Here is an 11980-nt window from a genome sequence, read left to right as displayed (position 1 = left end):
GAATGAGAGGTGAAGTGTGAACGCACAAGGAAACAAATGACGGGAGGGGGAAGAAAGGAGAAGGAGTGTATGTATTTGTAGCGCGAAATTAAACAGGTTCTATCATACCAGCACTAATGCAACGGATTCTATCAGAACTCCGCAGTTAAGTGTGCTTGGGCGAGAGTAGTACTCGGATGGGTGACCACTTGGGAAGCCCTTGTTTTGCACATATTTTTTTCGGATGGGTTATTCGACGTTACGCGCGAATAGAATTATAAACCGCTGGTTCATTTGCAAAGGTGAGCCATGGTGCCAGGGCATATTACTTGATATTAGAACGAGAAAGAGAGATGCAGAGTGCATGCACAAGGAAACAAATGACGGGAGGGGGGATGGGAGGAGAAAGAATGTATGTATTTGCAGTGCAGAATGAAACATGAGGGATCATACCAGCACTAATGCAACGGATTCTATCAGAACTCCGCAGTTAGGGTGCTTGGGCGAGAAATGTACTCGGATGGGTGACCTCCTGCGAAGTCTTTATATTTCACCCATTTTCTTTGGAGGTCCTCGTGTTGCACCCATCTTTTTGCATATGATTCTTTCGACGTTACGCACAACTTGATTTATGGTCCGCAGGTTTATTCGCAAATGTGAGTCACGGCGCCGTGGCATTTTACTTGATATTAGAACGAGTACGGGAGGTGCAGTGCGCACGCACAAGGAAATAAATGACGGGATGAGGAAGAAAAGAGGAGTGTATGTATTTGAAACGCAAAATTAAACAAGTGGCATCATACCAGCACTAATGCACTGGATCCCATCAGAACTCTACAATTAAGTGTGCTTGGTCTAGAGTAGTACTCGGATGGGTGACCTCTTTGGAAGTCCTCGTATCGCAACAATTTTTTTTCAGATAGGTCGTTCGATGTTACGCACGACTGGAACTATGGTCCGCTGGTTTATACGCAAATGTGAGTCAAGAATCAGGGACATTTTAATCGATATTAGAACGAGAAGGAGAGTTGCAGTGTGAACGCACAAGGAAACAAATGATGGAGGGAGGGAGGGAAGAAGGAGTGTATGTATTTTCAGCACGAAATTAAATAGGTGCGGTCACACCAGCACAAATGCACCGGATCCCATCAGAACTCCGCAGTTAAGTGTGCTTTGGCGAAAGTAGTACAAAGATGGGTGACCTCCTGGGAAGTTCTCGTGTCGCACCCATTTTCTTTTTTTCAAATGTGTCGTTCGACGTTACGCGCGACTTTAATTATGGTCCGCAGATTTATTCGCAAATGTGAGTCACGGCGTCGTGGCATTTTACTCTCGCCCAAGCACACTTATATGCGGAGTTCTGATGGGATCCGGTGCATTAGTGCTGGTATGATCGCACCTGTTTAATTTCGCGCTGCAAATACATAAACTCCTTCTCCTTTCTTCCCCCTCCCGTCATTTGTTTCCTTGTGCGTGCGCACTGCACCTCTCGTTCTCGTTCAAATATCAAGTAAAATGCCACGGCACTGTGACTCACATTTGCGAATAAATCTGCGGACCATAATTAAAGTCGCGCGTAACGTCGAACGACCCGTCTGAAAAAAAGAAAATGGGTGCAACACGAGAACTTCCCAGGAGGTAACCCATCATTGTACTACTTTCGCCAAAGCACACTTAACTGCGGAGTTATAATGGGATCCGTTGCATTTGTGCTGGTATGATCGTACCCGTTTCATTCCGCGCTGCAAATACATAAACTCCTTCTCTTTTCTTCCCCCTCCCGTCATTTATTTCCTTGTGCGTGCGCACTGCACCTCCCGTGCTCGTTCTAATATCAAGTAAAATGCTACGGTGTCGTGACTCACATTTGCGAATATCAAGTCGCGCGTATCGTCGAAAGAATCATCTGAAAAAAAATGGGTGCAACACGAGGACTTCCTAAGAAAATGGGTGAAATATAAGGACTTAGCAGGAGGTCACCCATCCTAGTGCTTCTCTCGCCCATGCACCCTTAACTTGCAGAGTTCTGATAGAATCTGTTGCATTGGTGCTGGTATGATTGCTCATGTTTCATTATGCGCTGCAAATACATACACTTTTTCTCCCTCCATCCCCCCTTCCGTCATTTGTTTCCTTGTGCGTGCACTCTGCATCTCTCTTTCTCGTTCTAATATCAATTAAAATGCCCCTGCTTCTTGACTCACATTTGCATATAAACGAGTGGACCCTAGTTCCAGTCGCGCGTAACGTCGAACGACCCGTCTGAAAAAAAAAAATTAGTGCGACACGAGGACTTCCCAGGTGGTCACCCATCCGAGTACTACTCTCGCCTAAGCACACTTAAATGCGGAGTTCTAATGGGATCCGGTGCATTAGTGCTGGTATGATCGCACCCTTTTAATTCCACGCTGCAAATACATAAACTCATTCCCCTTTCTTCCCCCTCCCGTCATTTGTTTCCTTGTGCGTGCGCACTGCACCTCCCGTTCTCATTCTAATATCAAGTAAAATGCTACAGCGCCGTGACTCACATTTGCGAATAAACTTGAGGACCATAATTCAAGTCGCGCTTAACGTCGAAAGAATCATCTGCAAAAAAATGGGTGCAACACGAGGACTTCACAAGAAAATGGGTGAAATATAAGGACTTCGCAGGAGGTAACCCATGCTAGTACTACTCTCGCCCAAGCACCCTTACCTACGGAGTTCTGATAGAATCCGTTGCATTAGTGCTGGTATGTTCGCACCTGTTTCATTTCGTGCTTAAAATACATACACTCCTTCTCCTTCCCTCCCCATCCCATCAATTGTTTCCTTGTGCGTTCACACTGCACCTCTCCTGCTCGTTCTAATATCGATTAAAATGCCCCTGCTTCTTGACTCACATTTGCACATAAACCAACGGACCCTAGTTCCAGTCACGCGTAATGTCGAACGACCCGTCTGAAAAAAAATTAGTGCGACACGAGGACTTACCAGGAGGTCACCCATCCGAGTACTACTCTCGCCCAAGCGCACTTAACTGCGGAGTTCTGATGGGATCCGGTGCATTAGTGCTGGTATGATCCCACCCGTTTAATTTCGAGTTGCAAATACATAAACTCCTTCTCCTTTCTTCCCCCTCCCGTTATTTGTTTCCTTGTGCGTGCGCACTGCACCTCTCGTCCTCGTTCAAATATCAAGTAAAATGCCACGGCGCCGTGACTCACATTTGCGAATAAATCTGCGGACCATAATTAATGTCGCGCGTAACTTCGAACGACACAACTGAAAAAATGAAAATGGGTGCAAAACGAGGACTTCACAAGAAAATGGGTGAAATATAAGGACTTCGCAAGAGGTAACCCATGCTAGTACTACTCTCGCCTAAGCACCCTTACCTACGGAGTTCTGATAGAATCTGTTGCATTAGTACTGGTATGATCGCACTTGTTTCATTTCGTGCTGAAAATACATACACTCCTTCTCCTTCCCTCCCCCTCCCATCAATTGTTTCCTTGTGCGTTCACACTGCACCTCTCCTTCTCGTTCTAATATCGATTAAAATGCCCCTGCTTCTTGACTCACAATTGCGTATAAACCAGCGGACCCGAGTTCCAGTCCCGCGTAACGTCGAACGACCCGTCTGAAAAAAAATTGGTGCGACACGAGGACTTCCCAGGAGGTCACCCATCTGAGTACTACTCTCGTCCAAGCACACTTAACTGCGGAGTTTTGATGGGATCCGGTGCATTAGTGCTGGTATGATCGCACCCATTTAATCTCGCGCTGCAAATACATAAACTCCTTCTTCTTTCTTCCCCCTCCCGTTATTTGTTTCCTTGTGCGTGCGCACTGCACCTCCCGTGCTCGTTCTAATATCAAGTAAAATGCTACGGTGCCGTGACTCACATTTGCGAATAAACCTGAGGACCATAATTCAAGTCGCGCGTATCGTCGAAAGAATCATCTGCAAAAAAATACGTGCAACACGAGGACTTCCTAAGAAAATGGGTGAAATATAAGGACTTCGCAGGAGGTCAACCATCCGAGTACTAATCTCGCCCAAGCACACTTAACTGCGAAGTTCTGATGGGATCTGGGGCTTTAGTGCTGGTATGATCGCACCTGTTTAGTTTCTCGCTGAAAATACATACACTCCTTCTCTTTTCTTCCCCCTTCCGTCATTTGTTTCCTTGTGCTTGCGCGCTGCACCTCCCGTTCTCGTTCTAATATCAAGTAAAATGCCACGGCGCCGTGACTCACATTTGTGAATAAACTTGAGGACCATAATTTAAGTCGCGCGTAATGTCGAAAGAATCATCTGCAAAAAAATGGGTGCAACACGAGAACTTCACAAGAAAATGGGTGAAATATAAGGACTTCGCAGTAGGTAACCCATGCTAGTACTACTCTCGCCCAAGCAGCCTTACCTACGGAGTTCTGATAGAATCCGTTGCATTAGTGCTGGTATGATCGTACCTGTTTCATTTCGTGCTGAAAATACATACACTCCTTCTCCTTCCCTCCCCCTCCCATCAATTGTTTCCTTGTGCGTTCACACTGCACCTCTCCTTCTCGTTCTAATATCGATTAAAATGCCCCTGCTTCTTGACTCACATTTGCGTATAAACCAGCGGACCCTATTTCCAGTTGCACGTAACGTCGAACGACCCGTCTGAAAAAAAATTGTTGCGACACGAGGACTTCTCAAGAGGTCACCCATCTGAGTACTACTCTCGCCCAAGCACACTTAACTACGGAGTTTTGATGGAATCTGGTGCATTACTGCTAGAATGATTGCACCTGTTTAATTTCCTGCTGCAAATACATAAACTCATTCCCCTTTCGTCCCCCTCCCGTCATTTGTTTCCTTGTGCGTTCACACTTCACCTCTCATTCTCGTTCTAATATCGATTAATATGCCCCTGCTTCTTGACTCATATTTGCGTATAAACAAGTGGACCATAGTTCCAGTTGCGCGAAACGTCGAACGACCCATCTGAAAAAAAATTTATGCGACACGAGAACTTCCCAGGAGGTCACCCATCCGAGTACTACTCTCGCCCAAGCACACTTAACTGCAGAGTTATGATGGGATCCGTTACATTAGTGCTAGTATGATAGCATCCGTTTAATTTTGCGTTGCAAATACATAAACTCCTTCTCCTTTCTTACCCCTCCCGTCATTTGTTTCCTTGTGCATGCACACTGCACCTCCCGTGATCGTTTTAATATCAAGTAAAATGCTACGACGCCGTGACTCACATTTGCGAATAAACCTGAGGACCAAAATTCAAGTCGCGCATAATGTCTAAAGAATCAGCTGCAAAAAAATTGGTGCAACACGAGTACTACTCTCGCCCAAGCACACATAATTGCGGAGTTATGATGGGATCGGTTGCATTAGTGCCGGTATGATCGCACCTGTTTAATTTCGTGCTGCAAATACATAAACTCCTTCTCCTTTCTTCCCCCTCCTGTCATTTGTTTCCTTGTGCGTGCACTCTGCATATTTCTTTCTCGTTCTAATATCAAGTAATATGCCCCGGCACCGTGACTCACCTTCGCAAATGAACCAGTGGTTTATAATTCCATTCGCGCGTAACATCGAACAACCCATCCGAAAAAAAATAGGTGCACCACGAGGGCTTCCCAAGTGGTCACCCATCCGAGTACTACTCTCGCCCAAGCACACTTAATTGCGCAGTTCTGATGGGATCTGGAGCTTTAGTGCTGGTATGATCGCACCTATTTAATTTCGCACTGCAAATACATACACTCGTTCTCCTTTCTTCCCCCTCCCGTCATTTGTTTCCTTGTGCGTTCACACTTCACCTCTCATTCTCGTTCTAATATCGATTAAAATGCCCCTGCTTATTGACTCACATTTGCATATAAACCAGCGGACCCTAGTTCCAGACGCGCGTAACGTCGAACGACCCGTCTGAAAAAAATTAGTGCGACACGAGGACTTCCCAGGAGGTCACCCATCCGAGTAATAATCTCGCCCAAGCACACTTCACTGCGGAGTTCTGATGGGATCCGGTGCATTAGTGCTGGTGTGATCGCACCTGTTTAATTGTTGCGATACGAGGACTTCCCAAGAGGTCACCCATCCGAGTACTACTCTCGCCCAAGTACACTTAACTGCAGAGTTCTGATGGGATCCAGTGCATTATTGCTGGTATGATGCCACTTGTTTAATTTTGCGCTTCAAATACATACGCTCCTTCTCTTTTCTTCCTCCTCCCGTCATTTGTTTCCTTGTGCGTGCGCACTGCACCTCCCGTACTCGTTCTAATATCAAGTAAAATGCCACGGCGCCGTGACTCACATTTGCGAATAAACTTGCGGACCATAAATCAAGTCGCGCGTAACATCGAAAGAATCATCTGCAAAAAGATGGGTGCAACACGAGGAACTCCCAAGAAAATGGGTGAAATATAAGGACTTCGCAGGAGGTCACCCATCCGAGTACTTTTCTCGCCCAAGCACCCTTAACTGCGGAGTTCTGATAGAATCCGTTGCATTACTGCTGGTATGATCCCTCATGTTTCATTCTGCACTACAAATACATACACTCTTTCTCCTCCCATCCTCCCTCCCGTCATTTGTTTCCTTTTGTGTGCACTCTGCATCTCTCTTTCTCGTTCTAATATCAAGTAATATGCCTCGGCACCGTGACTCACATTTGCAAATGAACCTGCAGTTTATAATTCCATTCGCGAGTAACGTCTAACAACCCATCCGAAAAAAAAATAGGTGCAACACGAGGGCTTCCCAGGTGGACACCCATCCGAGTACTACTCTCGCCCAAGCACACTTAACTGCGGAGTTCTGATGGGATCCGGAGCTTTAGTGCTGGTGTGATCGCACCTGTTTAATTTTGCACTGCAAATACATACACTCCTCCTTTCTTCCCCCTCCCGTCATTTGTTTCCTTGTGCGTTCACACTTTACCTCTCATTCTCGTTCTAATTTCGATTAAAATCCCCCTGCTTCTCGACTCACATTTGCGTATAAACCAGCGGACCCGAGTTCCAGACGCACGTAACGTCGAACGACCCATCTGAAAAAAAATTGGAGCGACATGAGGACTTCCCAAGAGGTCAACCATCCGAGTACTAATCTCGCCAAACACACGTAACTGCGGAGTTCTGATGCGATCCGGGGCTTTAGTGCTGGTATGATCGCACCTGTTTAGTTTCGCGCTGTAAATACATACACTCCTTCTCCTTTCTTCTCCCTCCCGTCATTTGTTTCCTTGTGCGTTCACACTTCACCTCTCATTCTCGTTCTAATATCGATTAAAATGCCCCTGCTTATTGACTCACATTTGCGTATAAACCAGCGGACCCTAGTTCCAGACGAGCGTAACGTCGAAAGAATCATCTGCAAAAAGATGGGTGCAACACGAGGACCTCCCAAGAAATTGGGTGAAATATAAGGACTTCGCAGGAGGTCACCCATCCGAGTACTTTTCTCACCCAAGCACCCTTAACTGCGGAGTTCTGATAGAATCCGTTGCATTAGTGCTGGTATGATCCCTCATGTTTCATTCTGCACTGCAAATACATACACTCTTTCTCCTCCCATCCTCCCTCCCGTCATTTGTTTCCTTTTGCGTGCACTCTGCATCTCTCTTTCTCGTTCTAATATCAAGTAATATGCCCCGGCACCGTGACTCACCTTTGCAAATGAACCTGCGATTTATAATTCCATTCGCGCGTAACGTCGAACAACCCATCCGAAAAAAAAATAGGTGCAACACGAGGGCTTCCCAGGTGGACACCCATCCGAGTACTACTCTCGCCCAAGCACACTTAACTGCGGAGTTCTGATGCGATCCGGAGCTTTAGTGCTGGTATGATCGCACCTGTTTAATTTCGCGCTGCAAATACATACACTCCTTCTCCTTTCTTCCCCCTCCCGTCATTTGTTTCCTTGTGCGTTCACACTTTACCACTCATTCTCGTTCTAATTTCGATTAAAATGCCCCTGCTTCTCGACTCACATTTGCGTATAAACCAGCGGACCCTAGTTCCAGACGTGCGTAACGTCGAACGACCCGTCTGAAAAAAAATTGGTGCGACACGAGGACTTCCCAGGAGGTCAACCATCCGAGTACTAATCTCGCCAAACACACTTCACTGCGGAGTTCTGATGTGATCCGGGGCTTTAGTGTTGGTATGATCGCACCTGTTTAGTTTCGCGCTGCAAATACATACACTCCTTCTCCTTTCTTCCCCCTCCCGTTATTTGTTTCCTTGTGCGTTCACACTTCACCTCTCATTCTCGTTCTAATATCGATTAAAATGCCCATGCTTCTTGACTCACATTTGCGTATAAACCAGCGGACCCTAATTCCAGACGAGCGTAACGTCGAACGACCCGTCTGAAAAAAAATTGGTGCGACACAAGGACTTCACAAGAAAATGGGTGAAATATAAGGACTTCGCAGGAGGTAACCCATGCTAGTACTACTCTCGCCCAAGCACCCTTACCTACGGAGTTCTGATAGAATCTGTTGCATTAGTGCTGGTATGATCGCACCTGTTTCATTTCGTGCTGAAAATACATACACTCCTTCTCCTTCCCTCCCCCTCCCATAATTTGTTTCCTTGTGCGTTCACACTGCACCTCTCCTTCTCGTTCTAATATCGATTAAGATGCCCCTTCTTTTTGACTCACATTTGCGTATAAACCAGTGGACCCTAGTTCAAGTCGCGCGTAACGTCGAACGACCCGTCTGAAAAAAATTGGTGCGACACGAGGACTTCCCAGGAGGTCACCCATCCGAGTACTACTCTCGCCCAAGCACACTTAACTGCAAAGTTCTGATGGGATCCGGTGCATTAGAGCTGGTATGATCGCACCTATTTAATTTCGCGCTGCAAATACATACACTCTATCTCTTTTCTTCCCCCTCCCGTCATTTGTTTCCTTGTGCATGCGCACTGCACCTCCCGTACTCGTTCTAATATCAAGTAAAATGCCACGGCGCCGTGACTCACATTTGCGAATAAACCTGTGGACCATAAATCAAGTCGCGCGTAACGTCAAAAGAATCATCTGCAAAAAGATGGGTGCAACACGAGGAACTCCCAAGAAAATGGGTGAAATATAAGGACTTCGCAGGAGGTCACCCATCCGAGTACTTTTCTCGCCCAAGCACCCTTAACTGCAGAGTTCTGATAGAATCCGTTGCATTAGTGCTGGTATGATCCCTCATGTTTCATTATGTACTGCAAATACATACACTCTTTCTCCTCCCATCCTCCCTCCCGTCATTTGTTTCCTTTTGCGTGCACTCTGCATCTCTCTTTCTCGTTCTAATATCAAGTAATATGCCCCGGCACCGTGACTCACCTTTGCAAATGAACCTGCAGTTTATAATTCCATTCGAGCGTAACGTCGAACAACCCATCCGAAAAAAAATAGGTGCATCACGAGGGCTTCCCAGATGGACACCCATCCGAGAACTACTCTCGCCCAAGCACACTTAACTGCGGAGTTCTGATGGGATCTAGGGCTTTAGTGCTGGTATGATCGCACCTGTTTAGTTTCGCGCTGCAAATACATACACTCCTTCTCCTTTCTTCCCCCTCCCGTCATTTGTTTCCTTGTGCGTTCACACTTCACCTCTCATTCTCGTTTTAATATCGGTTAAAATGCCCCTGCTTCTTGACTCACATTTGCGTATAAACCAGCGGACCCTAGTTCCAGACGAGCGTAACGTCGAACGACCCGTCTGAAAAAAAATTGGTGCGACACGAGGACTTCACAAGAAAATGGGTGAAATATAAGGACTTCGCAGGAGGTAACCCATGCTACTACTACTCTCGCCCAAGCACCCTTACCTACGGAGTTCTGATAGAATCTGCACTGTAAATACATAAACTCTTTCTCCTTTCTTCCCCCTCCCGTCATTTGTTTCCTTGTGCGTGCGCACTGCACCTCCCATGCTCGTTCTAATATCAAGTAAAATGCCACGACGCCGTGACTCACATTTGTGAATAAACCTGCGGACCATAAATCAAGTCGCGCGTATCGTCGAAAGAATCATCTGCAAAAAAATAGGTACAACACGAGGACTTCCTAAGAAAATGGGTGAAATATAAGGACTTCGCAGGAAGTCACCCATCCTAGTGCTACTCTCGCCCAAACACCCTTAACTTGCGGAGTTCTGATAGAATCCGTTGCACTAGTGCTGGTATGATCCCTCATGTTTCATTCTGCACTGCAAATACATACACTCTTTCTCCTCCCATCCCCCCTCCCGTCATTTGTTTCCTTGTGCGTGCACTCTGCATCTCTCTTTCTCGTTTTAATATCAAGTAATATGCCCCGGCACCGTGACTCACCTTTGCAAATGAACCAGTGGTTTATAATTCCATTCGCGCGTAACGTCGAACAACCCATCCGAAAAAAAAATAGGTGCAACACGAGGGCTTCTCAGGTGGTGACCCATCCGAGTACTACTCTCGCCCAAACACACTTAACTGCGGAGTTCTGATGGGATCCGGAGCTTTAGTGCTGGTATGATCGCACCTGTTTAATTTCGTGCTGCAAATACATACACTCCTTCTCATTTCTTCACCCTCCCGTCATTTGTTTCCTTGCGCGTTCACACTTCACCTCTCATTCTCATTCTAATATCGATTAAAATGCCCCTGCTTCTTGACTCACATTTGCGTATAAACCAGTGGACCCTCATTCCAGACGCGCGTAACGTCGAACGACTCGTTTGAAAAAAAATTGGTGCAACACGAGGACGTCCCAGGAGGTCACCCATCTGAGTACTAATCTCGCCCAAGCAGACTTCACTGCGGAGTTCTGATGGGATCCGGTGCATTAGTGCTGGTATGATCGCACCTGTTTAATTTTGCGCTGCAAATACATAAACTCATTCTCCTTTCTTCCCCCTCCCGTCATTTGTTTCCTTGTGCGTGCGCACTGCACCTCCCGTTCTCGTTCTAATATCAAGTAAAATGCTACAGCACCGTGACTCACATTTGCGAATAAACCTGAGGACCATAAATCAAGTCGCGCGTAACGTCGAAAGAATCATCTGCAAAAAAATGGGTGCAACACGAGGACTTCACAAGAAAATGGGTGAAATATAAGGACTTCGCAGGAGGTAACCCATGCAAGTACTACTCTCGCCCAAGCACCCTTACCTACGGAGTTCTGATAGAATCCATTGCATTAGTGTGGTATGATCGCACCTGTTTCATTTCGCGCTGAAAATACATACACTCCTTCTCCTTCCCTCCCCCTCCCATCAATTGTTTCCTTGTGCGTTCACACTGCACCTCTCCTTCTTGTTCTAATATCGATTAAATTGCCCCTGCTTCTTGACTCACATTTGCGTATAAACCAGTGGACCCTAGTTCCAGTCGCGCGTAACGTCGTACAACCGGTCTAAAAAAAATATTAGTGCGACACGAGGACTTCCCAGGAGGTCACCCATCCGAGTACTACTTTTCCCAAGCACACTTAACTGTGGAGTTCTGATGGGATTCGGTGCATTAGTGCTGGTATGATCGCACCTGTTTAATTTCGCGCTGCAAATAGATAAACTCCTTCTCCTTTCTTCCCCCTCCCGTCATTTGTTTCCTTGTGCGTGCGCACTGCACCTCTCGTTCTCGTTCAAATATCAAGTAAAATGCCACAGCGCCATGACTCACATTTGCGAATAAATCTGCGGACCATAATTAAAGTCGCGCGTAACGTCGAACGGCACATCTGAAAAAAGGAAAATGGGTGCAACACGAGAACTTCCCAGGAGGTAACCCATCATTGAACTACTTTCGCCAAAGCACACTTAACTGCAGAGTTCTGATGGGATCCAGTGCATTAGTGCTGGTATGATGCAACTTGTTTAATTTTGTGCTTCAAATACATACACTCCAAATCTTTTCTTCCTCCTCCCGTCATTTGTTTCCTTGTGTGTGCGCACTGCACCTCCCGCACTCGTTCTAATATCAAGTAAAATGCCACGGCACCGTGACTCACA

General features: G+C 46.4%; 3 non-coding genes and 18 pseudogenes across 3 annotated transcripts; 2 read left to right on the top strand and 19 right to left on the bottom strand.

Moving 5' to 3' along the window:
- The first annotated feature begins 94 nt into the window (after positions 1-94).
- LOC148257303 (5S ribosomal RNA) lies at positions 95-213 on the top strand (annotated as a pseudogene).
- Positions 214-1090: 877 nt separating this feature from the next.
- LOC148257302 (5S ribosomal RNA) lies at positions 1091-1209 on the top strand (annotated as a pseudogene).
- Positions 1210-1589: 380 nt separating this feature from the next.
- LOC148257301 (5S ribosomal RNA) lies at positions 1590-1708 on the bottom strand (annotated as a pseudogene).
- A 547-nt stretch (positions 1709-2255) lies between these two features.
- LOC148257300 (5S ribosomal RNA) lies at positions 2256-2374 on the bottom strand (annotated as a pseudogene).
- Positions 2375-2933: 559 nt separating this feature from the next.
- Positions 2934-3052, bottom strand: LOC148257299 (5S ribosomal RNA; annotated as a pseudogene).
- Positions 3053-3615: 563 nt separating this feature from the next.
- LOC148257298 (5S ribosomal RNA) lies at positions 3616-3734 on the bottom strand (annotated as a pseudogene).
- Positions 3735-3969: 235 nt separating this feature from the next.
- On the bottom strand, positions 3970-4088 carry LOC148257297 (5S ribosomal RNA; annotated as a pseudogene).
- Positions 4089-4647: 559 nt separating this feature from the next.
- LOC148257296 (5S ribosomal RNA) lies at positions 4648-4766 on the bottom strand (annotated as a pseudogene).
- A 205-nt stretch (positions 4767-4971) lies between these two features.
- Positions 4972-5090, bottom strand: LOC148257295 (5S ribosomal RNA; annotated as a pseudogene).
- A 502-nt stretch (positions 5091-5592) lies between these two features.
- Positions 5593-5711, bottom strand: LOC148257294 (5S ribosomal RNA; annotated as a pseudogene).
- Positions 5712-5915: 204 nt separating this feature from the next.
- On the bottom strand, positions 5916-6034 carry LOC148257293 (5S ribosomal RNA; annotated as a pseudogene).
- Positions 6035-6040: 6 nt separating this feature from the next.
- LOC148257292 (5S ribosomal RNA) lies at positions 6041-6158 on the bottom strand (annotated as a pseudogene).
- A 562-nt stretch (positions 6159-6720) lies between these two features.
- On the bottom strand, positions 6721-6839 carry LOC148257291 (5S ribosomal RNA). The gene has a single exon (XR_015819675.1). It is a non-coding gene; the product is annotated as a 5S ribosomal RNA (ribosomal RNA).
- Positions 6840-7394: 555 nt separating this feature from the next.
- On the bottom strand, positions 7395-7513 carry LOC148257290 (5S ribosomal RNA; annotated as a pseudogene).
- Positions 7514-7720: 207 nt separating this feature from the next.
- LOC148257289 (5S ribosomal RNA) lies at positions 7721-7839 on the bottom strand. The gene has a single exon (XR_015820032.1). It is a non-coding gene; the product is annotated as a 5S ribosomal RNA (ribosomal RNA).
- A 205-nt stretch (positions 7840-8044) lies between these two features.
- Positions 8045-8162, bottom strand: LOC148257288 (5S ribosomal RNA; annotated as a pseudogene).
- A 558-nt stretch (positions 8163-8720) lies between these two features.
- LOC148257287 (5S ribosomal RNA) lies at positions 8721-8839 on the bottom strand (annotated as a pseudogene).
- A 560-nt stretch (positions 8840-9399) lies between these two features.
- On the bottom strand, positions 9400-9518 carry LOC148257286 (5S ribosomal RNA; annotated as a pseudogene).
- An 877-nt stretch (positions 9519-10395) lies between these two features.
- Positions 10396-10514, bottom strand: LOC148257285 (5S ribosomal RNA). Its single transcript, XR_015819671.1, has one exon. It is a non-coding gene; the product is annotated as a 5S ribosomal RNA (ribosomal RNA).
- Positions 10515-10719: 205 nt separating this feature from the next.
- LOC148257284 (5S ribosomal RNA) lies at positions 10720-10838 on the bottom strand (annotated as a pseudogene).
- A 559-nt stretch (positions 10839-11397) lies between these two features.
- LOC148257283 (5S ribosomal RNA) lies at positions 11398-11515 on the bottom strand (annotated as a pseudogene).
- Positions 11516-11980: the final 465 nt, after the last annotated feature.

This window comes from Carica papaya, chromosome 5 (assembly GCF_054855325.1).
Source record: "Carica papaya isolate Zhongbai chromosome 5, ASM5485532v1, whole genome shotgun sequence".
Lineage (NCBI taxonomy): Eukaryota > Viridiplantae > Streptophyta > Magnoliopsida > Brassicales > Caricaceae > Carica > Carica papaya.
This window is presented reverse-complemented; position numbering and strand designations above follow the sequence as displayed.